Raw genomic sequence first — 18,655 nt, forward strand, 5'->3', positions numbered from 1 at the left:
TACAATCTACTCAAAAATACAACTGCAAAAAATCAACATCCACAAATGACATTCTGTTAGGTCACTGTGTCTATGAAACATTTCTCCTTACTCCTAGAATTCCCCTGAATACAGACTAAACATGTAATCGTGAGTTTCAAGTCCATTCATTTATACTCAAGTTTGAAGGCCACAACTTGTGGAAATCAGAAAAAGATAAGTGAGCATTTTCCAACAAACATTTGTTCAGGATAAGGATAGAGGAAGGAATAAAATCAAGATTATTCTCCTGTTGCCAAAAATAAAATCAGTCAATATGACTTTGGAACATGTACTTGCAAATGTCACAATTCCTAAGTGTGTGGTTAAGGCAAAAGCAGCCAAATATGTATTACCACCTAACGTTAAGCTACGACAGAGGATGAGATGGCTGGATGGCTTCACCAACTCAATGGGCATGAGTCTGAGTAAACTCTGGGAGTCTGTGATGGACAGGGAGGCCTGGCGTGCTGCGATTCATGGGGTCGCAAAGAGTCGGACACGACTGAGCGACTGAACTGAACTGAACGTTACGCTAGTGTTATGTGTCCCTTGAAGATCAAGTGCTTTCATAGTCTCTATGTACTTTCTTTTTTCTTATCCAAAAGCAGACTGAAGACAAAGAGTCGTTTGTTCAGATGCTGTGATTGCACAGGAAAGGAACAAATGGTAATGAATGGTACTCCAATTTGAAAAATGTACATACTTTTGAATTTAAGCAAGAAATTCATTTGTACCTCTCTACGGCCCTGTTTGGTATCAACTTTCTGTCACAGGCTCTACAGCACATCTCATAACTGGAGGAGAGACAGAGCAGCAGACCCTTCACAGGAACTGGCATAGAGATCCTCTCTTACCCTTAAACCCTGCCTACAATTCTAGTATAAAATTTCTTTAGTTTCCTCATCTGAAAAATGGGGATGAAAATAAGTAATTTTCAGAGTTGTTAGAATTTAATGAGACGTGAAAGAAAAGATTAAAACACAGAGAAATATGCTCAGGGATGGACCCTAGGATGCTATGTAGGCTCATCCTTAATTTACTTGCCCTGACACACCAGTCTCACCATGCATTCATACATCATATTTCACCTCCTGGTGTGTGTTTGTTCATTTTTTCAATATTTTTTCCACCCACGCCCACACCACTTCTCATCCTCCAGCTCCTTCAGCCCGTTTACCACCACATTCTCCTCTTGGACTTTTAAGTTGTCTGTGAAGAATACAGATTTGCTTATGTAGATGTCTATTTATGTGTGTGTATGTATGTGTATGGACTTCTCAGATGGCACAATGGTAAAGAATCTGCTTGCAAATGCAGGAGACACAGGTTCAATCCCTGGGTAGGGAATATCCCCTGGAGAAGGAAATGGCAACCCGCCCCCATATTCCATGCCTGGAAAATCTCATGGACAGAGGAGCCTAGTGGGCTACAGTCTATGGGGTCACAAAGAGTCAGACATGACTGAGAACACACACATACATGTATATATATATGTATGTATAAACATAGATATATGTATCAAGTAAATATATATATATATATATATATATATGTATGTGTATAAACACACATATCTATGTGTATGTATATGTATGTACATATAAAAGTTAAATCCAAGAATATCAAGGATCTTCTGACTGGAAACAAATACAGGTATATAGACCTCTGACCTAGCATCTTCTATGTGGGAGAGGATGATGTTCTTGCTCCATCCTCTATTAGGGAAAGAAAAATAAGGGCAGACAAACAATTTGCAGTCACAAGGCACTTTCCAAAAAAGTCAGTTAACTTGTACTCCTGTATAAGAAAATAAGCCATTTCATGAAATTGAGCCTAGTTAAAACACACACAATGAAATTCTTGGCTGACTAGTTATCGCCACGTGACTTGTATGCTGACTGAAAAAGTAATGAGTTGCCCACACGCCAGCTATATTTATACAATAGGACCTCATCTTTTCAATAACCAGAACACTCCATTCACTATGAGTACTGGAAGACAATGAGCTGCCCACTTTAAAGTAGCATCATGCTACCAAAAAACTGTCAGAACTAATAAATGAATCCAAGACAGTCACAGGATACAAAATCAAGGTTCAGAAATCCGTGACATTTCTATATATTTACAAACTATCAGCAAGAGAAATTAAGAAAATAATCCCATTTACAGCTGCATCAAAAAGAAATTTTCCCTGGTCTCTATCCACTTCCCCAAAGCAGAAGTGTTTGTTCCCATAATATACTGTTCTAATATTAATATTTATTATAGTTATCTTTTAAGCAGATAACTAATGCTGGGAATGATTGAGGGTAGGAGAAAGGGGCGACAGAGGATGAGATGGTTGGATGGAATCATTGACTCAAAGGACGTGAATTTGAGCAAAAATAGTGAAGGGCAGGAAATCCTGGCACACTGCAGTCCATGGGGTCATAAACAGTCGGACAGGACTTAGCGACTGAATAACAACAATTCTTTAAGAAACCAACAATCAGTTGAATTTTCATTTCCAAGTGAAAGATCTGTGCCTTAATTCTGCCCAGGACTCACTTTAAGGAGGCTGCATTCTCCCTGGGTTGGAATACTGGATCCATGGCTTTCAGTCTTTGTGAGCATGGGCGCTCCCTGTGATTCTATCATCTGGTCTATAAAATGACGATAATAACATCTACTTCAAAGGGTTTGAGTGAGGATTAAATGAGATGATACTTGTAAAGTACACAGAATAGCATTTCAATATGTGGCCAATGTTTAATAACTCTTATCTTTATTATTTTTATATAGCATGTATATGACAGATACCCCATAAATGATTCCTGAATTAAGTTTTATGATTAGCTGCATGGGCCAGTGCCAATGGCTAGACACACCAGTAAATTATAACAGGAGTTTAAGGAAAGATATTTTGTATGAGATTTGAAAAAGATACAAAGGTAGAGGAGGCCTTCCTTCCACTAAAGTGGTTAAGCAATAGGTTATGTAAACGAGAGACTCTCTGTTGCTTCTTTATTAAATTTATGTGTTAGAATTTGGCTGACTTCTTATTTTCCCCTTGTTTACAGTTTTAAAGTTATTTAATATTTAATGTTACAAAACCACTTGAGATTGCTGCTACACTAAATCTGTACATTGTACACGCAGTTCTGAAAATGTTGAGAGCAAAATTTAGTAGAGCTGGAAAGTGAAAAGTATAGCAGTGAATTTCCATGGCAATGTGGTGTTATAAATAAGATATGATATGTGGAGAAATTGATCACCGAAGACGTACAGATGAAGAGAATGAGTTTATGTTTATTCATGGGTTTTTTAAAACTCCTTTGCATTGAGATATTTTATAGCCACAAAATTAAATATCTGAACTTCAAGGTCATCATCTAAAACCTGTAAACACACTGCCTCTAAACGAGGGACTGCAAACTTAAATCCTTCAGGCACCAGGCCAGTCAGACAAACAAGGAGATGGTTAGGCTGGGCTCTGGGAACTGGATGAATGGCCACTGGCACTCAGCTTCCATGCTGGCAATGGGACAGTCGCTGCTCAGGGCTGTGGCAATTTCGATACCCCACTGAAATAAGGGTCACTCAAATGTCAAGAAAAATCCAAACTGAATTGTGGCCAGAATTCTCCCATTTTTCAGAGAAAGCTGGCAGTCTGATATTTGATGTATTTTATATGAAATCTGATTTTTAAATAAATGCTGGCAATTAACTTGACTGAAAACTAAAACACTAAAAAGGCCAAACAAAACACATCTTGAAGGCTGGATTCAACCTGGGGTCATGAGTTCACAACTTTTGCTTTCCTATGTGGCAGAAATGGGTGGGATGTTTTATTTTTAACCCTTATTCTCCAAACCACCTAAATAAGCTGAAATGGAACTCTCTGCTTTCCCGAGGCATGGAACTTTCATGGGTAAAATTTCATCCTCATTTTCTAATGACCTAATGAACTCTTGATCAATTCTCAGAAAATGTCCAGCAACCAAAAATGGAGAGAAGTCAAATCAAAGAAATTCTACATGTAATTATGCTCACAAACAGACTGCCATTCATTAAGGAGGATAAACTGAGCAATTACTTAATGCCTAGACATACAAGGATCAAAATATGAATAAGTCATAATCCTTCTCTTAAGAAGCTGACAATCTAACAGGCTGTTTCTTGATGGGCTATGGCTGCAAATCTAGGAAAGCCTTACTATTTGAGGCCATCATTTGCATCCTCTGTCTGCACTTTCAGCTTGGGACAATACCCAAACAGTAGCCTTTATCTCAGGGTCATCCTGTCCTAGTGTCTCTAGGGGAAAATGCCTGGAGATCTCAGTTCTTCCACATCAGATCTGGGAATCTTATTAAAATGGAGATGGTGTTGCATCTGTCCCTTCTCTCTGTGAGCTGAGGTGAGAGTGGTGGGGTAGAGATGCAGTGGGGGACCAGACAGAAAACCCAAGGAAAAAGTTCCACTGGACCCAGTGTCCAAATCCTCAAAGTTTCCCCACTGTCCAAATCCCCTGAAGACTTTTGTAGGAACGTAGAGCAGGAGAATGGTCAGGAGATCAGTGGCTCCGCTCCAATGCAATGGGAAAGCGTCTGGAGGTCACCGGCCCATGTTAGTGGAATAATGGAGGAACAGCTGATAGGGAAGGGAGCAGAGGGTGGCAGGGCCTGTTCTGGTCCTTTTCTGAACTTAAAAAGGAGTTGGGGCTAAAGGATACTTGCCATAAGATGTTATCAAACATCTATTCGAATGAGCTATATATTCTTGTATTTCCTTTCCAAATATTGAATAAAAAGATTAATAAAGGTATATCAATGTTCATACTTTGAGAAACAATAAAAAATTGTTACAAAAATATTCATCATGTTTTCAAAGCTTTGATAGTAAGACTTTTTCACATTTGAAAAGATATAATGAAAGACGAGGGGCAATGGCAATGGGCAAGTGAGGGATGTGGGGAAGCAGTCGGTAAGACATTTACTATCAGAGTTTCAATAGCAAATCAGTTATTCATAGATGATGGCAAATGTTAACGGGAAAACAACCCAAATTATAAAATAAAATGCATTCACAATTTTCCTGGAACATCTATACTATGTAATTCAAGGCAGAGATATACAGTCCAACAGAAAAATCAATTCTCAAGGAGCTCCTCGTAACCACTTGTACATATTTGGGATGTTATGACCAATGTAATAAATACACATTCTTTCTCTGCATCATTGCATGCTTTAGAGTAACACTATTTCCTGGAGCTGTGAAAGCTCTTTCATGTAGAACCTCAGGATAACTGGGGTAGCACTGCCAAGAAAGGAGACAGACTGAGAAGCAAGCAGGTCCTTAGGGAAAGAATGGCATGCAGATTTTCTCAGAACCAAGGACTTCTTTCTGAAAGGGGTAAATAATGAAAGCCTGTAGTGTTCCTGGAAGTGGTCTCTGCCTCCAAGATTTTGCCTATTTTAAGCCAGACTGAGGCTCCTAAAAGAACAATTCTGCAGACACTTTAATGAATTGACTCCGGGGTTTTCAACAATCAGAGCCCACCTTTAGACTCCTACTGCGGTCACCATTAGCCCATGTTTGTGTCTCCTGGGATAGCAGACCTGGGCCTGCTGCCGCCTCAGCCCCCTTCATCATGTGTCCAAAACCAGTCTCCTCTACAAGGCCCACTTATCACTTCTCTGCAAGACTTTCTTTCTTTTTCCAACTCTCTGCTCCACAGAAAATTAACAGGAGTCTTTTGCTCTGCTAACCACCACCCCCTTAACACCACAGACAAGCAAACAAGCAAAACAAGAAATAGCCTATTGACCACCTACTGTTTTCCAGCCACTTAAGTACATTTGCATGGGTAATTTCACTTTATCTATCACACCAGTTCTTCCAGGAAGGTGCTGTTTTCCTCCTAAACAAGTGAGATCTTGCACAGAGAGCAAACCTGGCTTGTGTGAGGTCACACTGTAAATATAGGAGCGGGGAATCAAACTCAAGATGTCACTTAGGATGTATGACACTAAAGCCCTAGAGTTTCGTAGAGCAGCACTCTGCCTATCACAGAACAAGAACAAAGACAATAATAAAAATAATAGCTAACACTTACTGAGTAATTACCAATGGATACTTCTAAGCACTTTACGTGTTTTAATTCACTAATCCTCACAAGTGGATACAACGACAGCTCCCATCTTAGAGATGTGGTAGGGAGACACACAAAGATTGAGCAACTTGCCTGAGCTCACAAGTCTTCTAAGTGGCAGAGTCCATGCTCTCGGAGGACATGCCATCCTGCCCCATCTACTGTCTCATGGTGCCACCTAACTGCTTCCTGAGACTTTTATAGCTAGTTTTTATGTTCACCTTTGCTCATTATATTCCCTATCATTCTTTTTTACATCAGAAAGGAAAGTCTTGAGAAAAAAACAAAATGTTAAAAGGGATGAGTTGCTGGAAGGAGATGGGAAGAGGAAAGGAGAGACAGAAAAGGAACGGTGTTATTTCATGATCTGAAATGACGACACCCTCAGGTTATCCTCAAGATGCAACTAACCATCATGTTGAAACTAACAACATCTTCTCATTTACTGATGACCTTGAAGCCACTTTTGACAGCCACACCCTAAATGGAAACAATGGAGTAAACAGATATAGGTACCAGGTAAGCCTGGAGCTACCTAGGGCCCTGGCACAATGCAGGTATCCAAAACCCCAAACCATGTGACACTACCACCAACCCAACCACTCACTGATTCACTGCAGGAGTTCTGTAAGCTCTTACAAATGTCAGCTTTGGAATAAAATAATTAAAATGAGGAAAAATACTGGAAACAACTTCCATGTCATGAATTAACAATTCATGTTTCAAGGGGCACTGCCCTCCAAAAGACACCATTAAGAAAACAAAAGACACAAGTCATAGACTGAGTGAAAAAGTCTGTGAGTCATCTACCTGATAAAGGATTTATATCAAGAATATATAAGGAACTCTTAAAACTCAATAAGAAGAAGAGAAACTCAATTTAAAAATAGGTAAAAGATCTGAACAGACATTTCACTAAACAAAATACATATATGTGGATGGCCAATAATCATATGAAAAGATACTCAACATCATTATTCATGAGAAGAATAAAATGAGATACCACTTTACACCCACTAGGAAGACTGTAATAAAAAAAGACAGTACCAAGTATTCTCTAGAATGTAGAGAAACCAGAACCCTCACCCAGTACTGATGGGAATATAAAATGGTACAGCCACTCTGGAAAACAGCTTGATAGTTTCTTAGAAAGGTAAACCTAAACTTATTCTATGGCCCAGCAATTCCTCTTTTAGGTATCTACCCAAGAGAAACAGAAACATACCCATACAAAGACTTGTATGTGAATGTTCATAGAACACTACTCCTAACATCCAAAAAAAAAAAAAAATGAACACAAATAATCCAATGTCCAACAATTGGGGAATGGATTAACAAAATGCAGTATATTCATTCATTAAACAAAGTACTGATACATGACACAAAATGTATGAAACTCGAAAACATGCCAAGTGAAAGTCAGCCACAAAAGAACACATACTGGGTGATTCCATTTATATGAAATGTCCAGAAAAAGGCAAATCGATTGAAACAGAAAATAGATTAGTGGATGTCAAGGGCTGAGGGAATGACAGCAAATGGGCACAGTGTTCTTTCTGGAGTGACGGAAATGTTATGAAATTGAATGGTGATGCTTATACAACTCCATAAATTTACTAAAAAATAATTAAGTGGTACCCTTAAAATGGATGGATTTTATAGTACGCAAATATGATACCTCACTAAAGTTAGTTAAACAACAACAATGCCTCTGCTCCCTGCTTCGGCTCCGGCAGCTCTCACTGAATGCAGGACTGCTTACCCTGTTGTCATTATTCTGTCTCCTCCTCAGGACCATCAGCTCACAATTGAGGTTCTCTCTTGGATGCACTTGAAAGTACAGAACATTGGAGGACACAGGTGCCCAAAGTATTTCATGATGGAAACACTCAGGGAATGTTCCATTCAGTGAGGGCCCTAGAGCTGACTCTTTAACAAAGAAGGGTGCTCTAGAATTCTCTTCTAGAGAATCACCACCACATCACATTTATTATTCCAATGGCATGAATACAGCTGCACGGGATTTCCTGCCTTCTAGCTTCTGTTCAAAGCGAACATCTACCCGCCTGTTTCCTCCCATTTTCTGTAAGAAAATCCACCACAGGCCATTTACCCAAATAAACCTCTTAATGCATTTATTGTTAACTCTTTTTTGGACATTGGCGTTGCCCTCTCAACAACAAAGGACTGAGTATACCCTCCCCTCCCCCATCCTCACTGGCCAGATAAGTCCCTGGTGCAGGGACACTTCTAAAGTATACTATGAGGGCTACTGGTTCATTTTTTTTCACACGTGGCACCAAATCTTTTGTGCAACCCTACTCACTGACCCCTGAAAAGACTGCAACGCTATGTGTGCTCAGTCATGTTTGACTCTTTGAGACCACATGGACTGTAGCCTGCCAGGCTCCTCTGTCCATAGAATTTTCCAGGCAAGAATACTGGAGTGGGTTGTCATTTCCTCCTCCAGGGGATCTTTCTGACCCAGGGATTGAACCCACATCTTTTGCTTCTCCTGCATTAGCAGGCAGATTCTTGACCACTAGCACCACCTGGGAAGCCACCTGAAAGTGTTAGTTGCTCAGTGGTCCGACTCTGTGACCCCATGGACTGTAGGCCACCAGGCTCCTCTGTCCTTGGGATTCTCCAGGCAAGAATACTGAGTGGGGTACCATTTGCTTCTCGAGGGTATCTTTCTAACCCAGGGATCGAACCTGGGTCTCCTGAATTGGCAGGCAGATTCTTTACCACCTGAGCCAGCAGGGAAGACAACACTAGGAAACATTTGTATTAGAAGATACTGGTTTTGATAACTTAGAAGAGGAATTTAGATGAATAGAACAAACGGGTAGGACTATTTCTTATCATCAAGATTAGGAGAGATGCCTGTGACATTATTCCCCAGATGAGGGGGTGGCAAACTTTTTCTGGAAGGGCCAGATAAAAAATACTTTAGGACTGTGGGCCAAGAGGCAAAATCAAAGTATTATGCAAGTACTTATATAGCCATTTAAAATGTAATCACTTAAAAATGGAAAAACCATAGTGATCTCACAGGGCGTACAAAATCAGGCAGCAGGCCAGATGTTACTGGCCACAGTTTGCCAATCCTGCCCTGGACACACAAGCATATCACACTCCACCCATCTTTGCAGACATCCTGGCAATGTGGAATCAGACCTTTGAAAAGTTGTGTATTTGAAAGCCATAACCTTTTAAGCAGCCCAAACCTACTCTAAGCATAAGTTGCTGATTATTTTCAAGTTGGAAGGGAAATGGGATTAAAGGAAAAGACTGAAACCAAGGGCAAATCTTAATTAAAATTAAGAAGGGTTCCAAGTAACGTGTTAGTCAGGCAGTCGTGTCCTACGTTTTGCGACCCCATGGATAGCAGCCTGCCAGGCTCCTCTGTCCATAGTTGTTCAGTGGTCTGACTCTGTGACCCCATGGACTGCAGGCCACCAGGCTCCTCTGTCCTTGGGATTCTCCAGGCAAGAATACTTGAGTGGGGTACCATTTCCTTCTCCAGAAGATCTTCCTGACCCAAGGATCAAATCCTCATCTCTTGCTTCTCCTGCCTTAGCAGGTGGATTCTTTACCACTAGCATCACCTGGGAAGCCCCATAAAAGTGTCAGTTGCTCAACTGTGTCTGACTCTTTGTGACCCCCCCATGGACTGTAACCCACCAGGCTCCTCTGCCCATGGAATTTTCCAGACAAGAATACTGGAGTGGGTTGTCATTACCTTCTCCAGGGGATCTTCCCAACCCAGGGATAGAACCCAGGTCTCCTGCACTGCAGGCAGATTCTTTACTGTCTGAGACACCAAGGAAGCCCAAGTAATGTAAAACTATTTAAATCTTTGTTTGGCCACTCCTAAGAGACTGAGGATGACTCCCAGTTCATTTCTAACAAGTTTTTTTTTTTTTCTTTTCAAACCTTATCTAACAGTCCTCCATAATTTCCCTGTACAAATAAACCAAACAGGTTTACTGTTCCCCTACTTATCTCAGGGTCTCAGTCAATAGAATGCTGAGATTAAGACCTAGAGACAGATTTGGATGTAGACCATGGACTAGAGAGAACATAGCCGAGCTACAGACAAAGCTTACCCACCTAAACTCCATTTCTTACACTTATCGGGCTCTAGGATCAAAGGGCTTCAAAGGAAGCTCCTCATTCTGAGCCTCCGTCTCATAAGGACCATGGTTCTTTGTGAATCAAGCCAACAACTTCAGCCTAGCTCTGCTTCTGAAAACATCACATCAGAGAGGCTATAAACACAATTAGGTCTCTCAGTGACATCTGTGAGAAAATAGGACTGGAAGAAGCTGAGCTTTACCTGTGGTCCAGGTCACAAGTGAAAGACGTTAAAAGGGTGCAGTGTGGCCGCTACGAGGGCTCCTGCCATTTCATGGAGAAATGGGCATCAGTGTTTCTGCTTCCATAGGATGCAAGATCATTGTTACAACATCTTTCTACATGGGAATGTTGAGGTGGAGGGATGGGGGTATTTTTCCAGCCCCTTTGAACTATAAGTAGATAATTTATACATTTCACAAAATGTAAGTTCATGGAATAAATTATCTGCAACATGTTTCACGCTGATTTGAGACTGTTCAGTGCCCCTAAAGAGTTTCCCTGAAATTACAGCATTATAGGAAGCTTTTTTGGGGTGGGGGGAGCAATGCTGACCTATTCAGATTTGAGAGGCTGGGGCTGGGGGTCAAATACTGTCTACATCCCAGGAAATAACTATTACAGCCAAACCTCAAACTCCAGTCCTCGATGTACACACAAATAACTACAACCCTGAACTTCACTTCACTAGATTTTTCCCTCTCAATGTTAACTTATGAGATTGATGAATGTAAGTTAATTTATATACACTGACTGCACTGCATGTGTAGATATTTATTATTTATCCTTTTCTGCTCCCTGGTAGCAAACAACATATCTGAATTCTTAATTTCAACTCTCTGAATACCAGCACTGTGGGCTTCCCTGATACTTCAGTTGGTAAAGGATCCGCCTGCAATGCAGAAGACCCCGGTTCGATTCCTGAGTCAGGAAGATCCGTTGGAGAAAGGATAGGCTACCCACTCCAGTATTCTTGGGCTTCCCGTGTGGCTCAGCTGGTAAAGAATCCACCTGCAATGCGGGAGACCTGGGTTCAGGTCTTCCCTGGGTTGGGAAGATGCCCTGGAGAAGGGAAAGGCTATTCACTCCAATATTCTGGCCTGGAGAATTCCATGGACTGTATAGTCCATGGAGTCGCAAAGAGTTGGACACAACTGAGCGACTTTCACTTCACACCAGCACTGCATAATTCTGGGTACTCAAAAATGTTATTTGACCACATGATCTTCTGTAAAAAAAAAAAAATAAGGCTATTACACACATAAGTAGGTTGATATTGGTGATGTTTTATTTATTAAAGATTAATCCAAGCTATACCAACAAAGGTCTGTCTAGTCAAGGCTATGGTTTTTCCAGTAGTCATGTATGGATGTGAGAGTTGGACTATAAAGAAAGCTGAGCACCAAAGAATTGATGCTTTTGAATTGTGGTGTTGGAGAGGATTCTTGAGAGTCCCTTGGACTGTAAGGAGATCCAATCAGTCCATCCTAAAGGAAATCAGTCCTGAATGTTCATTGGAAGGACTGATGCTAAAGCTGAAACTCCAAAACTTTGGCCACCTGATGCAAAGAACAGACTCATTTGAAAAGACCCTGATGCTGGGAAAGATTGAAGGCAGGAGGAGAAGGGGACAACAGAGGATGAGATGGTTGGATGGCATCACCAACTTGATGGACATGAGTTTGAGTAGGCTCTGAGAGTTGGTGATGGACAGGGAAGCCTGGCATGCTGCAGTCCATGGGGTCGCAAAGAGTTAGACACAACTGAGTGACTGAACTGAACTGAACTGAATCCAAACTATAAAGTCTTGGGTTAAACTAAAGCTATTGCTTTTAGCAATGGGCCAATATCATTTCAGGACTTAGACATTTAGCAAAGAAACTGAAATCATAAGGAATAAAGCACTATACAGAGAGATAATTCATGTATCTTATCTCTAGTTGTACCAGAGATATATGTCTATAGAAATACAGGCTATATATAGAATATATAATATTTCTATAAAATTTCTATAAATATTTCTATGCTATTCAATTTTTGCTAAGTTGATTTTTAGTATGCCACTTGATAAAAACAGTTGTAAAAATAAATCTTATACTTTTTATATGAAAGGAACAAAGAATAAAACAATGCTTGTTTTGGTAATATTCTTGGTATCTGTGACCATCTCCCTCTTAAATTTCACTACTACCATCAAAATACGTACATAGCATACTGACTGCCTCCCAAACACCTGTCTAAGCCACCTTCGTTGGCTTGGCATTTCATTTAAAGTGTGGATGACTTTGTGCTATAGAAGGGCGGTAAATTTTACTTTGTGATTTCTTACTGGAAGTCCTTTAAAATGTTCTGTTTCTGTATTTTTCAGTTGAAACTTGCATGCAAATATAAGACCTGTGAATTAATTTGTTTTCAAAAGTTACCAAGATAAGGCATGGAGAAGGAAATGGTAATCCACTCCAGTATTCTTGCTTGCAGAACCCCATGGACAGAGTAGCCTGGGTCGCAAAGAGTGAGACATGACTTGGTGACTAAACAAGATAGGGCAAAAAAAAAAAAAAAATGGTGTCTACCTGAAGCTTTCATTCTCTCCCCCATAAATTGAGATGGCTAGACTACATGAATGCTAGTGCTAGGAAACTCTTTAATCAGAACTGACCACTGGTCTATCTCTTTGGAAAGCAGAGGTCAAAGCAGAGGTCCACAAGTGACCAGCAACTGAGCAGATAATACTGCCAATAAATATAAATTAACTTTAAATAATGAGTTAACTTCAAGGAAAGAAGTAGATCAGATGTATTGAGAGCCACAATTGTACTGGGGGCTTGTTGAAAATTGTTTCCCAAATTAGGCCATGACCTTATGTGGAAGACTGTGACAATATCTTTCATGGAATTCTAGATGGCAAGAGAAAGCCACCTGTTATGTCAGCTGACAATGGATATTTTTACCCATCTTTGTGCAGGGGAGTAGATCTAGGCAATCTGCCTGGTTGAATCATAGGGTGTAGGCTGAAGTGTAGTAAGTACTGGGTGGGGAGGGGTATAAAAAAACTGATAGAGAAGGCTTGAATTCCATGGTAATAATTCCACATTTGCTCCAGAGGGTAGAAAAAAATCAATCTATGAGGTCTATTTGGGTGTGGTGTTTCTACATACACTGAAGATAGTTTGTAGTATATTGGTAAACAGATGGAGTGGTGGCTAACTTTGCCCAGTGCCATAGAAAAGTGGGAACTGGATTTGGGTACTAGTTATACATGAGCATTATAAAGGCATCAGATCAATTACATTCAATCCTTAAATTGAAAGAGTACGGAGCATTATAGTGGATGCTATAGGAAACAGAAAGTGCCTTTAAGGAATGTCCAGTCTAGAACTTCCAGTCAAAAGTGGGATGGAATACACAAACAGTAAATATTGGAGAGAGAGTGTGGAGAGAAGGGAATCCTCCTACACTGTTGGTGGGAATGTAAACTGGTACAGCTACTATGGAGAACAGTACGGAGTTCCCTTAAAAAAAAAAAACTAAACTAAAAATTGAACTACCATACGACACTGCAGTCCCACTCCTGGGCCTATATCCAGAGAAAAAACATGATCTGAAAGGATACATGCACCCCAATATTCATTGCAGCACTGTTTACAACAGCAAGGACATGGAAGCAATCTAAATGTCCATCGACAGAGGAATGGCTAGAGGAGATGGGGTACATATATACAATGGGATATTACCCAGCCATTAAAAGGAATGAAATAATGCCATTTGCAGCAACACGGATGGGCCTAGAGAGCGTCATACTGAGTGAAATAAGTCAGACAGAGAAGGAGAAATATCAAATGATGCCCCTTATATGTGAAATCTAAAAAGAAATGATACAAATGAACTTACTTACAAAACAGAAACAGACTCACAGACAGAGAAAGAGCTTGTGGTTGCTGGGGGGAAGGACCGGGGCAAGGGATAGTTAGGGAGTTTGGGATGGACATGTACTCTGCTATATTTAAATGGATAACCAACAAGGACCTACTGAATAGCACATGGAACTCTGTTCAAAATTATGTGGCAGCCTGGATGGGAGGGGAGCTTAGGGGAGAATGGATTGTGTATATGTACGGCTGAGTTCCTTCACTGTTCACCTCAAACTATCACAGCATTGTTTGTTAATCGGCTATACCCCAATACGAAGTAAAAAGTTTCTAAAAATAAAATAAGAAGAAGTGGGATGGAATAAAAACACAAATAGCCACAACTCAGGAAGACACATGAGAAATTCTATCAAGTTGCCTTCAAGTTTCAGAAGCCAAGAGGTTGAGCAGTAGAAACACCACTTCAAGGCTGACAAGATATATGAAGAGGGTATGGAGCAACAACACGGAACTTGAGGGCCTCTTGCTTGAAGAATACGGTTGTTTCCTAATCACAGGGTGAGAAGTTGAGTAAGTGAACCCATGACTAAGCAGACATCACTGTCATTTATAACGTTTATGGTGAAAAGCGAAAGCAGGAAGGAGAAGCCTTCCACATGCACGTTACAAATGTTATCACCATCCAGTGAGGAAGGCATCACTGTATCACCAGTCAAGGGGGTTTCAGACAGGCTCACGTGAGGGGAACCCAGACTTCAAACCTCGTTAATATGACTCCAAAGTCCACTCTGCTCCCAAACCCCCACCAGTATGCTGCCAGAGTATGAAAATTCTACTACCAGAGACAGAAAACCTTAGCGAAGGAATGACTGGTTATAAAAATGCAAATATCCTAAAGTCAAATCACACATTAATACATTATCAAGTATTAATACTCTTGCTAAAATATGTACACGGAAGTTGAAGGATAGGAGAGGATTGGCTCAAGGGAAACGGGGTAAGAGCCGAACAAAAGAGATTTCTGTATCCTTCCTGCATGCTGAGTCCTTGGTAGCAAGAAGGTTCTGGATAAAAGGAAAGAGGTCAAGATAAATAAAGACACATCTTTGTCAAATCGAGTTTGATGTAGAAGCGATGTTAACAGTAGTCAACACAGGTACTAAGTATTTTGTTCGCACAGCTAAAATGTCTCTAAGTTCAAAACACAGCTAGCATTCTTCCTTTCTTACTTTCCTTCAAAAATCCTTTAAGGAATTTTCTCTTTGATCCACAAGAAAATCAAAATTCATTACACTCTTTGGAAAGTGCCAAGTACACAATAACCTACTGTGTTTTCTTCCTGACGTTCTGAACTCAGTCCTAGTTCCCCAAATATACCCTAAACTTTCCTGCATCCATGCCTTCGCTCATGCTATTTCCTCCAATAGAAACCTCCATTTACCACCCTCAAAATACCATGCTTCCTGTAGAGCCCATCCCAAACTGTGAAGCCCACCCTGCTATTCTCAACCTGACATGTACACTCTGTCTGAACCCTTGAAGGGCTCAGTTTATATTTCCCTTTTTGCATATATTCATTTTCCTTTGCCTGGGAGTCCTTTTGGTTCTTGTTTTATATCCACTAGTAGTGTGTTAAATCCCCTTTTAGGAAAAGAGCTTATCTCTATATCACCAGCTGCACTTCATGCTGTATTCAAAATTCAATAAATATTTGTGACATTTAATTAAATCCATCCAAGACAGTCAACCAAGTTACACATGTAAAGTCCAAGACAATGTTCTTAATAAAGAGGGGCTTGATGGTCTAGAAGGGTTCATACGGTTCTCAAACTATATATTAAAATCTCAAATATCCATAAAACCACATAGAAAAGTCTCAAACAGATGCGATACATATATCTCAAATGACTATCAGCAAATGATCTCTTTCCTGAAATTACATCCATCCAGAGAACAATGTTGTTTCATCTAAAAGATTTGGGGGGAGGAGGTAAGTTACTGAACTACTTAAATTCAGAAGTCTTTCGGAATGAGACAATAAACCTTGGCAGATCACGGCTGGATTTACTCTGACAATACTCAGTTAAAAATACATGTCTCCTTTGTTCTTAAGCATACCTGAACTCTCATTACTGGCAGAAGCAAAGATGCAAAGAGCAAAATATAGAAAGGATAAGAATTTACTGCCATTCTTCAAAAAGTAATGACTCACGGGAAGCATTTCTAGGATAATCACGTCTAAAACACATTCATAACTGTGTTTTACATGTCCCTAGAAGGAATAGGAGTGAGAAATAAGATTTGAGGGGATAGAAAAAAAAAACCCACACATGCACATATACTGTAACCAGTATTTTTCCTCTACTCAGAGAAGCAGCCTTGTTCCTATCTTCCCATTTTCTACAAGGCAACCTGGGTCAATCTGCAGAACCTGTCAGAGCCTCAGTTTCCTTAAATGTTAAAAAGAAAACAGGGAAGGAGGAGAGAATCCTTCTATCTCTTCATCTGCATCTCAGGGTTGTTGTGATGATGAAATTAAATAACACTCACAAAAGCTCCTTGAAAAGTAGAGAGCTACACGAATGTCAAGTTGCTATTATCACAACCTACTCACTTACTCCCCTCAGCCTCATCTGGCACGTCTTTTCTCTTGCTAGATAGAGAGCCAGAAAAAGGTCTCAAGAGAGGAGAGTTAGTTTTGATCATTTCCAGTAAGATTCTTCTCCCATACATACCTCCTCTTCCCAAACTTACCAGATTATCCCAAGACAAAGCTCAGGTTTTATAATAATTTTCTCAAGTCGTATCACTACAGTACTTGATACCACTCTTAAATGGAAATTAAGATATTTCAAAAGACAGATCTATATTGGAGAAGTGAAGATTAATAAAAAGTCTTATAAGCAAAGTCATTAGTTTTGCTTTCTGTAACTGGTTGGGGAAGTGAGATCTACCTTTTCACTAAATCTGTAGTTCTATTTTCTGTGATGGCATTGTGTTTTTGGATCACCACATATTAACTATTAAGGTTAAACAAACACCATATAATAATCTTTAGCCTATTTAAATTCCCTATTCCAGTAAATCACATCTTTGTAACTATTTTTTCACCTTTAAAAAAACATATACAAATAAATAACAATAAAACAATCAGATGTGGAAAAAGAAGAAAACTCTTTGATTAATCACTGAATCATATACACTGAGGATTTCTTTTCTTCTTTCCCCAAAGCATGTTGTCAAATATTTAGGTCCTCACAGTCTTTATTTACAGAATCCTCTCTCAAGTACTTTATTTTGAACAAAGAAGTATTCTTTGAATGAAGATACTCAGATCTGAAACAATCTCAAGTCAGCTGACAGAACTGTCTATTTAAAGGAGGCAAAGAAATTGAACAAAAGCTTAATCATGATCTACAGGGTTGTAACCTCACAGTTGTTCATATTAGATGTCACTGTAAAGAAATCTTTTAAAAACAGTACAGAAAATGGCCACATTTTGGAGCTCTCCAATATACATTTATAGATAGAGAGCCAAAAAAGAAAGATGAAATGTGTGCTAGGGACTGGGATTAACTTTAGAAATAGCTTCATACATGGATATCCAAAACATGAAGGTCTAGGCAGTTTAGATGGGTGGGATTGAAGAGACAGAATCTGGCATACTGTACTAGATGACTTCAAAGTAGCTCAGTCACACCAAAGACATGATATCAAAGATGCAAATGGAGGCTCTGAATAAATCACTTCCAGAAAGTTAATAGAAAAAGACATTATTTCTACATAAACAAACTAAATAATGTTATTAATATACATCTCATATTATTCTACCCCTAAAAGTTTATATATATTCAGGTTGGCTTTATCTTACTATTGGGAACCAAGGGACCTGCCTTATATCTGAGGGCACCCTACCATCACCCATCTATAGGCATCTATGGAAAGAAATAGAAGCTAATTTCTCAATAGTGTAAAAGTAAATCAGTGATAAATTAGAATATTGACTTCAAAGCTCAGTTACTATATTCAAGAAAGAACAAAGACACAGGGAATAGAGTATTATATTTTAAAGGCAACAGGGGACACTATTTATCACTTTTGCTGTCAAGAAAGAATTTCCCACTCTAATCTTCCACTTCAGCAAAAGTCAAATAAACAAAAAGTTGCACCAACACCAGAACATTTGTTGTTAACCAGAAATTTTGTGTACTAACAGAGACACAAAAGTTCAATGGATCAAGAAAATAAAAAGGCATTAAACTGAATTGTGAGTTTTTCCTTTAATCTCACATTTTCCCACTCCCTTTGTACTCTGCTGAGGTCACTCTTCTGCATTTTCCTGAACAAAAAAAGTATTCTAGAGGGAGACTGGGAAGTCAGGTAAAAACTGGTTCTAGAGCCCAAACTCCCCCCACCCACCAAAATCTATTAAGTTCTCACTTTGCACGATCTTATAATCAACAGTGAAATGAATGCCCTCAATCAGATAAAAGCA

The 18,655-nt window shown here is 39.6% G+C and overlaps 1 protein-coding gene across 3 annotated transcripts in view; it reads right to left on the bottom strand.

Annotated features, from left to right (window-relative positions):
* The window catches only part of CERS6 (ceramide synthase 6), a 332,610-nt gene that overhangs the window by 152,772 nt on the left and 161,183 nt on the right, over positions 1–18,655 (bottom strand). The gene's annotated exons all lie outside the window — the stretch shown is intronic.

This window comes from Cervus elaphus, chromosome 33 (genome assembly GCF_910594005.1).
Source record: "Cervus elaphus chromosome 33, mCerEla1.1, whole genome shotgun sequence".
Taxonomy (NCBI): Eukaryota; Metazoa; Chordata; class Mammalia; order Artiodactyla; family Cervidae; genus Cervus; species Cervus elaphus.